Source organism: Falco cherrug, chromosome 2 (genome assembly GCF_023634085.1).
Source record: "Falco cherrug isolate bFalChe1 chromosome 2, bFalChe1.pri, whole genome shotgun sequence".
Lineage (NCBI taxonomy): Eukaryota > Metazoa > Chordata > Aves > Falconiformes > Falconidae > Falco > Falco cherrug.
Window position 1 is genome coordinate 111,931,433 of NC_073698.1, and position 11,508 is coordinate 111,942,940.

Genomic DNA, 11,508 nt, shown 5'->3' on the forward strand with positions numbered 1-11,508 from the left:
ATGTCTAAGCTTTTGGGTTTTTTCTCTCTCTAGTCCACAAAGAGCCAGCCCCAGAAAACTTTTCAGATCCTATCAGTGTGTTGAAGCTCCACAACAGGTATTCAAACCCAAAAATCTGAAAGAACATAAACAATTTTTTTGTGGTTATTTCCATCCTTTATTTTAAGTATGATGGAAGCTGATATGGATGGAGCACAAAGAGCTTTTCTTACTTTACTGTTCTCACCTGACTCCTGCTAGAAAAATAAATGGCAATGTTGTCAGTCAAAAAGTTTTTTAATATGAAGTTTTCTCTCTCAAGTGGGATTAAATGGTATTACAGCATTGTGTCAATTATCTTATTAAAACCTAGCTTTTAGAACAGTAAATTGGGTTTTCAAAAATGAGCTTATTTCAACAGAACGAACTATCATTAACACTGCAGCCTTGCAACTTCCTGGTTTACTTTATTGCATCACTAATTTGCAGAAAAATGTCCCATTTGTAAACCAGAAATAGCCAAGCAGTAGAGCCAAGTAGAGCATAGCAGCAGAGTACCAAGACTCATCACGGTGTAGGTAATGTAGTTCACTCATTTTTTAACCTTTTGCCACATAATTTAAAACGCTAAACCTTAAAATGTTTGTGTTTTAAATGTGCTTCTAGTATTGACAGCTGTGGTTTGGGAGCATGTGGGGGGGGTGCATTTTATTTTTGCATTAATATTATAATATATAGACCTAGAATTATGTTATTAGGTAGTAAATTGCTTAGCTATGGAGGCTGTAAAAAAATTTAAATCAAAATGGCTAGGATAAAATCTGGACTCTGGGACAAGAAGGGAGGTCTATCTCATGATTTAATAAATAGTCTAGATAGTAGGATTAAGTGATTGGCTTCAACAAAAGTAAGGTTTAACACTGGAGTCCCTCAGGGAGCTCTGCTGGGATATCTACTGTTCAACATAAACGATCTAGAAAAGGAAGTGAATAATGAGGTGACTAAGTGTCCTGACAATACAAAATTCTTCAAAATAATAGTGATGAAAACTGACTGTGAAGAGTTGCAGCGGATTTTAGCGTACCAATCAACTACGGGACAAGGAGCAAACGAACATTACTGGTGATAAATGTCAGGTAATGTACATGGGGGAAAAAAGCTCATCATTAGAAATATGCAGTGATGGTCACTAAACAAGCTGTGATCATTCAGAAGACACATGTAATTATCATTGTCCGTAATCCTAGTCCAATACTCAGTGACAGTCAAGGGCTAGGTAGAATGATAAGAAAAAAACAGTTAAGAAAAAGAACAGACAGTGAAAAAAAAATCATCTTGGCATCGCATGCAGTCATAGCACAATCACATCCTGAATTATCAATTCATTCCAGCCTCCTCAACTGAAAAACAAGACTGCTAAAAAGGCAGGGGTAAAGAAAAACAAATGTATGGATTACTTTCAATACTGAAGAGTATTGGCTTGGCAAAGAGAAGTCTTAGGTATTTAAAATCATGAAAGGAGAACAAAGAATGTTTATGGCTTTTCATGACAGAATTAAGAAACTTAAAGTTAGTAGACAGAAGCATTAAAATAAAACTACCTACTTTTTCAGGACAAAGAATATCTTGTGGAGTTCATGGTGTAGAGTTCGTTACCATACATTGCTTTGGACCTGAAATGGGCATGAAGTCAGACTAGCCTGCACAATGGACAAGAGGCCCTGACACGCTGCTCTTACAATGCTCAATTACAGCCTCTAGCTCAGATGCAGGTCGCGGAAAGGAAGCAATAATACCTAGAGAGGTGCCACTCCATCCTTTCTCCTGTGTCAGAAGCAGAAAGATTGCCTAGATTAAAGTTTCAGCCAAAGAGTTTTTATGGTCTTGAGCAGTTTATTTCTTGTTGTTGTACTTCTGCTTCTTATCTGTGAAATGGGGCTAAAAATACATGGCACCCTTACTTTGGAAACATGCTATGATTTGAGATTTTCTGTAATGTCCTTAAAGATGCTTAAGGTACACAGGTTGCAGGCTCTAGTTTTGATTACAAAAATACTCTGACATTTGTTTATGATTAAATGATTTAAAATGTCTTCTAAATAATGTGGAGACTGTTTCATCTAGTTATAGCGACTTCTAAGGAGGAATGACATTGGGTGGAAATTATACTGGCATGTTCATTCTACACTCCATCATTTGTATTTATTGAGGAGAGGACTGTTAATGTTCTCTTTGGGCCAGCCTCTGGCTACATACGCAGAAATCCATAAAAATCACAATTCAACTGCATTTTAATATAAATAAATGGCCAGCATTCTGCTGTTCCCAGGATCATTTAACTCAAGTGTTTTTCAGGCTCCTGTTTCCCTGTCCTTAGCAGAGACGTAATGGAACCTGAACACACAGTTTCAAAGACATTCTTTGTTGCAGGAGCAACTGTAGCATTTTCTGCTGTTCTTTTTATAGCAGTTGTTCAAATACTAAGTCTGTCTTGAGTGCTCTTTTCTGACTCGCCTGCTAATGAAGGAGGTGGAGAAAAATGCCATAGTGTCTATTACTTTGCATGCAAGAACCGCTTTCAAGTGAGTGGTGCCTTGACCTGTGAAAGTAAGATGTCCATATTCCCTGTAAAAAGTGATTGCTGCAATCTTGCTCACATATATCCATCTCTGTTAAACATTCTGCTTGTTCTGGAATTTACTCTCGAGGCAGCTTGACGGCCATTGAACAAAGAGTTTTCCTAATATATCATAATTAAACTAACACCTGTGCTGAGCAACCTTGTACTGAGCTACTCATATTTTTTTTTTCCAGGGGTTCAACAATGTTCGACACTCCTCAGCTGTGATTTGATGGTCTAGTGGCTGAGTGTAGGGTACAATGAAATACAGATGGGAACTCTAGATCAAAAACTTATAAAGAAAAGCACCTAGATATACTTGTAGAACATTATTGATTTTGATACTGTTGTACAACATGCTTTGCAACATAAAACTGCTTCTCTTCACTGTGAGGGCAAAACAAGAACCACACAGTGTCATTTGCAGGTGTTCACTCTGGAACAGATGATATAAAAACCAATGGATTATTTGAGTCAATATGTAAATGCCACTTTGCAGAGTCCTATGTACAAAATGTCTTTTTAGAGATTTTATTTCCTTTTTCAGATTGCTCAGCTGACTTTTGGAACCAATAAAATCTTGCTTGGAGTCATACAAACTTTAGAGTCTCCAACTCTCAGATATTCTTTACTAAATGTGGTCCTAGTAGCACACTTTTGTGAAGTCATCTTGGAAAATACAAATATCCAACACTGGATTTGAAAATTCATCACAGTGAATTTTCAGAATGTCTTGAATGATTCACTCTGTCTTCAGCCCCCAAAACAGGGTTGACTTGTACAAAGGCAGTAACTCTTTACCCACCTCTGAACTTTTTCCTAAAACTTGCTAGGATTTTCAACATCTTAACATGTTAGTATAGTCTCATTTTTTTCTCACATCAGTATTATCTGGTATTATCAGCTCAGACAATTCAAACACATTTAGAGATATTAACATGGGAGATGTCTTTGTCTTCATGCCAAATTACAGGGTTTTGGGGTGGTTTTGTTTTTTGGGTTTTTGTTGTTTGGTTTTTGTTTTTTTTTAAAGGGTGATTTAAACTGCCTGAAAAATCTAAGTCTACCATAGAGTTTATACATTTGGATTATTTAAAGAACTAGGGTTCTTAATGCTGAGGTGGTCCCTTTGTACTTGGCAAATTTCATTTTTCTCCCCCCGATTTGCCCAGTTTCTTTTTGAATCTCTGTCAACATTTAGCATTAATATTTAGGAAAATATTTGTAATTACAAAGACTAGAGGTTTGGATTAATTTTCTCTGTCTTGGTTTTTAACCTTTTTAGTAAACAATCTGGCTACTGTGAAGCATTGGCATAGAGAATATTGTTACAAAAACCCAAGCCATTAAACCATGAGGCCAACAAGGGATTAATTTGTTAAAAAATTGCCTAAGGGTTGCAGAGGATTTTAACTGTTGGGAATTAAAGAATGATGGAGTGGTTGCAGCTCAGTCATGATCTGCTTTGCCCCAGGATGTGACTTGCTCAGAACAAACAAGAGTCAGGGAAAGGTGATACTAAGCTAAAGCAAAAGAGTTTTCCTTCTTCAAAAAGTTTCATAACGTTTTCTTCTAGAGCTTCAGATCCCACAAAAGGTCAACTTTCCAACTGAAGTCAGCAAAATATAAGCAAAATATTTCCTTCATGTACTCAATGTAATTAATAAAGACGTGTTCCTACATGTGGATGAAATGGATAAGGCACTTTTGTCGTCTTTGTCCCACGTGTTTTCACAATTTCTTTTAAAATCCTTTCACGCATTCAGTTTTACTGTTCTGTGTACTTTACTCTTCATTGAAGTATTCAGTGGCTGGTTTAGATGCTGACAAATACAACCCACCCCCACTCCACCCCCAATATCTTTCATAATTCTCAAAAACATGTTCTGCAAGCTTAGGATTTTATCAGTGGAGGTATTTAGAAGATATCTGTTGACATTTGTTGAGGAAAAACATTGATAAAAGGTTTCTAAGTTTTAGCATTTATCCTCAGTCACCACGTATTTCCTACTCTTTTTAGTTTTAATTTGTTAGCACACACATAATGCATTTCTCATTTCTTCCTCTGTGTCTGTGTGTATACACACACCTGTTCACATGAAGTCTGAGATAAATAACATCAATCACAGTTGTATCCAGTAAGACTGAGCAATACTCAATATTGGAATTTGGTTTACATTTTTTAATTATACAAGTATGCAACCAAAAGGGGTTGTGTTTTCAAATGTAGATTTGCAAAGCACATAACTACTATGCACTAGAAATTTCATGGCATTAACCTACAAATTATATTTTTAAAAATTAAAATAGCAGTTAAACTTATCTGACATTTAATTTTTTTGAAATTAGTTTTGTTTACCTGTTTTAATCCCATATTAGCTACTTAGCAGAGTTTACTTGTTATCTCTGAGGCAGAATAAGATTTTTCTAGATGATCATTGTGAAGCTTTCTGTTAGTTGTGCATTCTTAGAGCACCCTATGAATATAAATTCTAGACAATACTCTTTATGTTCATAAATGCACACGTACACATTTACTTGGGACCATTGATTCATTTAAGATATAATCAGGTTTTGCAACGATTCCTTTATTAATGTTTCACCAACAGTTCTTGTGAGTTTTCCTTTATTTCTTAATAGTCCATGTTCTTTCTTCTTCAAAAGCAATTTCAAAACCGAATTCCATTGTTTAGATACATTAGAATCCTCATTTATTTATTTTTTTTAATTCATTTGTGGATGTAGCTACTATGGTTTTATAAGGGTTGGGATTGTATACAACCCCATGATCAGCTTTCTATACATACCTCTGTCTCTCTCTAAATATATATATATATATAATAAGCTACTCTTACTCTCTTCCTGAAAGACTTAACTGGCTCTAGAAGTACTTGTAAAGTTTACTTGCCAACATGTCCATTTCCAGTACCCTCAAATGATTGAGCAGTCCATCACAAAGCCAAACTGGCCACCTCCTCCTGCCATATATAGACTGCTTTGGCAATCTTATTCCAGCATATATTCTAAAATGTTTGAATAAAATTATAACATGATTACACATCACAGAAGTCAATAGGAATTTTACACTGTCACATCTCTACTATGCATATAACATAAGATCTTTATTATTCTTGGACACTAATATCCTAAAGAAAGTTTCCAAGATTCATTTAAATGAATGGACATAATTTGATTTCTCATTTAATTTTTGTTCAATTTATGATGTTCCATCACATGGAAAATACATTTGTCTTCAGGTAGACGTTACTCTGTAATAAGATATCTACACCTGGGAACTGCCATTTTCATTAGTATATCTTTTTTCCTGTAAGTTCCAAACCTCTTTGAACATATTTCTCCTTACAGATTTATTCTTCCTCTCAGGTTACTACTATGTGACTCTCAAACCAGATAAATTTGAAGACTGCACAAGGAGTAAAAGACTTAATGAAACATAATTAATCCAGAATCATCTGTAGCACTCAGGAATGGAAATATTCTTCAGATGTATAAATCTCAAAGTGAGATATTTTCAATAACATTAATTCGTTTTCTTTGTTTATCTGACCTACACTCTGAATTGATCTAATGCCAGTACCAGCAGTATATGCTCACATAGTACACTAAAGAGGTGATATTTATTTACCATAGTAAAATTGTTTTGGGGTTGGGAGGGTATTGTTTGTTTGTTTTTAAACAGTAACATAATTAATAAGCAGAAATTAAAAAAAAAATCTGTTAAATTTTGAAACTTAGTTCATTAGCTTAGGCTTGACTGGAAGGCAGTTTTTGAGACAGACTTCTCCTGTCATTGAGAGATTGCCCACAAAATAATTCACGTGTAATGTCTAGTTAGTCTATGAAGAACACAAGTTCTTCTTGCACTCACATCAGGATTTTCTGAGTAAGAATTCTTAACTTTGTCCCTGATAGCTGTCTAGATTTCTAGGGACAGTCATTTTGTGTCACTTATCCTTGAAAAAAAATAATAATATTAATAATGACTTAACAATATTGCCAGACTTAACTAGTGTTTATGACACACTAAAATTTTAAGATGGAAGCAACTATAAAAAAATGAAGAATATTATACACATAAAAGTGCTGGTGGACATTGTTTCTGTTTTGATTTTAAATACTAGACCTTTCTAATCTGACTGAAGGAAAGTGATGAAGCTATTTACAGCAGGTGGAAAGAAACAGACAATAGTATGTTGAGGTAGTACAGCTTGTGCTGCATGCTTGCAGCAGAGCTTGTTTCACAGCACTGGGGGCAAATAGGTCCCATTCTACATCTAAACACTCTTCGTCCCTTTTTTGGCTATGTACCAGATCTCCAAGAAAAAGAGATTGCCTGGAAAAAAATACTGGGTTATGGGGGAAGCAGGCACAGATCAAATAGACAAAGATGTGGAGCACATCTGGGTTGCTTAATCTTTCTGTAGCAAGAATATCCCAAAGACACCAACTAATCACTCCAATAATTTGTGTTTATAAATGTTAAGAAAACAAAACATTTCTAACCTCCTTGGAAACAGCACAAAGGTAAAAACTAATACAAATCCAAGTACAGGGTTACAAAAACTGGAGAAGTCAGTGAAAAATAAATATATCAAGTTTTTTGGCCATGAAAACATCCTTTGACCTTGATCATTACCTTCTGAATCCCAAACACAGGCTTATATTTAGTATCAATTTTTGCAAAATTTAATTATCCTTTAACATCCCAAATTTTATATCAACAGAGCCTGACTAGCAAAAATTGAAGTACTACAGGAAACAAAAAGCATGTACCTAACTTAGAGTCTTGCAGAACTTAGCAGACATTTGTGTAAATCAGATATATTGAACACAAACTTAGATTCATTTCTCATAAGGACGTATACACAAAATTAAATAATTTGATCTCATTAAAAGCATTACACCACAATAAAAAGATATAGCTGCTTCATATTTCAAAAGGTAATAAGATTCTTCTTACACGGCCTGCTCTAAAACTAGGAGTTTAGCAAGCTAAATTTGATATCAATACCCTTGCTGAATCACCACTAAGCATTACTAACTCTCATTCAAGGGTTAAAACGTATTCTGGCTTCAACACATTCTCCACCACACCATTTCAAGTCATGATTTACTCCATTTCTGTAAGCAATGTTCATGCAAGTAGAATGAAAACTAAGACTAGTCACCCCCTCATAGAATCTCTTTAAGAACATTGAAGAACTGGAACAGATCACGTCCATGACTATCTGGGAAAACAGGAAAATTGTTTCTTCTATGCAAAATTTTAGCCAATGAACTAAGTTTACCACTTTGGCCTAAGTCAGACTTTCTGCAGAGAGTCCTTATGTTTAAAACCAGTAGAATAAAACAGCACAATTAACAACCTGATAAATAAAGGCTGCCTTTTCAACGACCTTTGATTGATCAGCACCTTTGACCTATGCAACCAGGAAGAAGAACAACTACTTTTAAAGGGGTTTATATTTAAGAAAGAGCTCCATCTGTTTTTTTAATAACTGTTATACAACTTTAGAATGTAACTGAGAAAAGAAACCAGAAGTTCAATCTATACAACAATGGCATTAAGTGCTCCTGTATTTCTAAAATGTAGAGTATAACTATTAAAATAATTATCACTTTATTATTAATTGTTGTTAAATTATTAAACAATGAAACAACTATTTTTACTAAATATCATTATTAAAGTATTAAATACTTATACAAATGTGTTGGTTTTTTTCCACATCTCTGCTAGGCTGTATCACAGTGGAATAACTCCTTGCAGAGAAGCAAATTACAAGTATGGAAAATAGGATTGTGAGGAAACATCAAATAGCAGATAACCTATTCTTTAAAAAAGTTTAGCTTCGGATTTCTTAAACCTATTCTGAAACATCTAATTAATCTGCACCATTTTTCACTCATTGATTTCAAAACACTGAGGGAAATAAAATTCCCTTTCTAGAGGCGATGAAAACGTGGGATGGCATAGGAAGAATTTGCTGAACATCATGCATAGCTTGGGAGGAGAAACAACCAGATATCACCAGGAGTACTAGTTTAGAAGTTTGCTTTTTAGAGTATTTTACCTTTTCCTAATAAAGTACTGTTTTCTTTACCATGGAAGATTTGTTATTTGGAAACTGTACTATATCTTACTGAACCACGAACATGGTTCAAATTAAACATTATTTGAAAGAGAATATGCTCTATTGCAAGAAGCTTAAAATGCAATTTTCAGTTTGGGGTTTTCTTGTTACTTCAGTTTTGTGTTTGTTTGTTTACAGGTCTAAAGATTCGTCAGAAACAAATACGCGTTTAAGTAACTAGAGGTACATCTCCCTCCAGATAAGGCAGAGGAAAGCTATACAAACTGGAACTCAAGATTAATAAGCTTCTAAGCAAAGGCATGTAAGTCTCTTATGAGAGAATGGTATCTTTAGTAGTTACTAAGGGGTAGATCTTGGAGACAAGTCTTCCAGTAATAAGTAAAACTTAATGAGAAAAGTTATTCATGTGCCTTGTATCCCTGTATTTAGGCATCACTATCAAAATAAATTTACGTATAGATTTCTTTACTGAATTAATTATATATAACACGGTTCAGCATACTCTGGTTCTATGATCAAGAAGACGAAAGATTGTTAAAACCTGAATTATATAAAGCAACTAGACTTATTTTTCCTTGTAAGCACAATAAACAGCCATTATCTTCCTTCATTAACACATTAATATTATTTACTATTTCTATGTACCACTACATAAAAATATTGGTTGTTTTATATCGTTTTGTTAGTGTAATGTTTAGTCCCTATATCTGAGTTACAATCTAAATGTATTTTGGCAGTACATTATTTTTCATCCACACAGTAAAGGTACTTTATTGAAAGCATATATAAGCTTTATTTCTTTTGTTGGTTATGGCTTTAGAAATAGTTGAAATAAAACTTAGAACCCAAATTTTAGTTGCATATTCACAGTCCTTCCATTACTTCCCTTTCTGTTTCACCATTTTCACTGGTTCAATTTACTACAGGAGACAGATGGGATGAGACAACACTAAGGTTAAAAGAAAGGAATAAAACTGAAATTAATTAAACAACAGTTCATTGTCTGTTAAGTAACCACAAATAGGCATGTTTTATTACAAAGTAAGGTGCTAGTTTATTTGCAGAGTTACAATAATTCAACGATAGGAAGTTATCACAGAAGGAACCTAGCTGCAGATCAACCTGTGAAGGCTTGCACTATTTGTACTGCCAAACAAATCTGGTTTATGGTCAATACTTCTAAAGTTGTCTTGCTGAAGTTCAGAAAGAATCACAGGGTGAAAATGTAAACCCATAGGTATGTCAAAGCCCCGTTAAGCAATGCTGTAATGCCAGATTGCATTTTCAAATTAAGTTTGTTTGTTTAGCCCTCATAATTTAAACCTGCAAGACTTATGTAATTTCATAAAAGTAAAATACATTAGAATTTTTCAGTTAGGTGATTTGATTCATACAGTAGTAGTGTTTACCTCCACTAAAATATATTGACCCTCTGCAGTTTAGTTTCTTTAATATTTTTGCTGATTCAGGAATCAGCTGTTACACAATTTATCAGTCATGATTCAGATTTTCAAAGCTGTTGAGAGATTTAGTCACATTTAGTTTGCTTCCACGGAGAAGATGAATGTGTGAAGTCCTTTAAATAGGATTTTTTTAAAAAAGTATCCACCTTTTGTTTATATATGTAATAGTCCAAACAAAACAAAAAATCCAGCTAGAGACTATCACATTCTCATATACACTTTCATGCATTATTGTACATATATTTGTACACACACATTCCTATTTATACAATTGTATTTATTTTATAAGATAAAGGATTACTGACTATCTACTACAATATAGTTATAAATTTCTGAATAGCTAGGTTATTTGTCAATGAAACCTTTCATTGTTATGCACAGAGAGGAAGCATGAATGGTTATTGTATTATTGAAGTAAGGTTCCGCTTTGAGTGTTAAAGTAAAACAAAACTGGACTTTATTAGACACGAACCAGAGTTTGCACGATCAGCAGCAGTTTCACTGCTAGGTATGGAGCTGTGGTGCCTCAGGTACTGCTATATTACAATTGCACTTTTAAAGTACTGATGTGTGAATTACTTTGAACAGATCATGATCATAACAAAGCGGAGTTTGACTATCACACGGATAAGTGGCATCTGTAACAAAATCAATAAGAACACATTCAGTTTCATTTTACAAGATTTATTTTCTCAGTACTATCAGCAATTGTTCAAATGCTGGTTTCCAGAAGGGCCACTTACAGTAAGGACAACTAGCTATGCTGCTGTGAACAAGTAGTGAGTGTATTTGACTCACCAACTCAAAATGCAATTAGTCTAATGAATTAGTCCAAATGGGGAACAATGAAATCAGACCAAATGAGGAGAATGAACAGAAAATTACTGTCACTTGCAATCTGTTATGGCAAAATAAAATAAGAACTGATAAAATATATATAATTTTACATATACATGGCATATACTCTCTACAGATATACATGATATATACTCAAAGCATTTGTGTACAGTTCTAATATTAAAATTTATATTTAATTGGGCTGAAAATATTTTATTTATTCTTCAAATATTTTCAGCGTTTAATGAAAAATCTTATTCCTCACTAGGATAAAATAAAGACATCCTCACAAAGGTAGTTTCCATAAAACCCCATCCTAGAATAGCTTCAAATTTCGGATACACACCAAAAATACAGCTAATAATCAATGATGTTCATCTCCCCTAAGTTTAACCATCAAAATAAGACATGTAATTTAAGCTTTTAGCCAGACTACTGGTTTTCAACAGAAAGAGTGTGTTTGCGCAGTTCTTCCCACCCTTCAGATTTGGAGAAC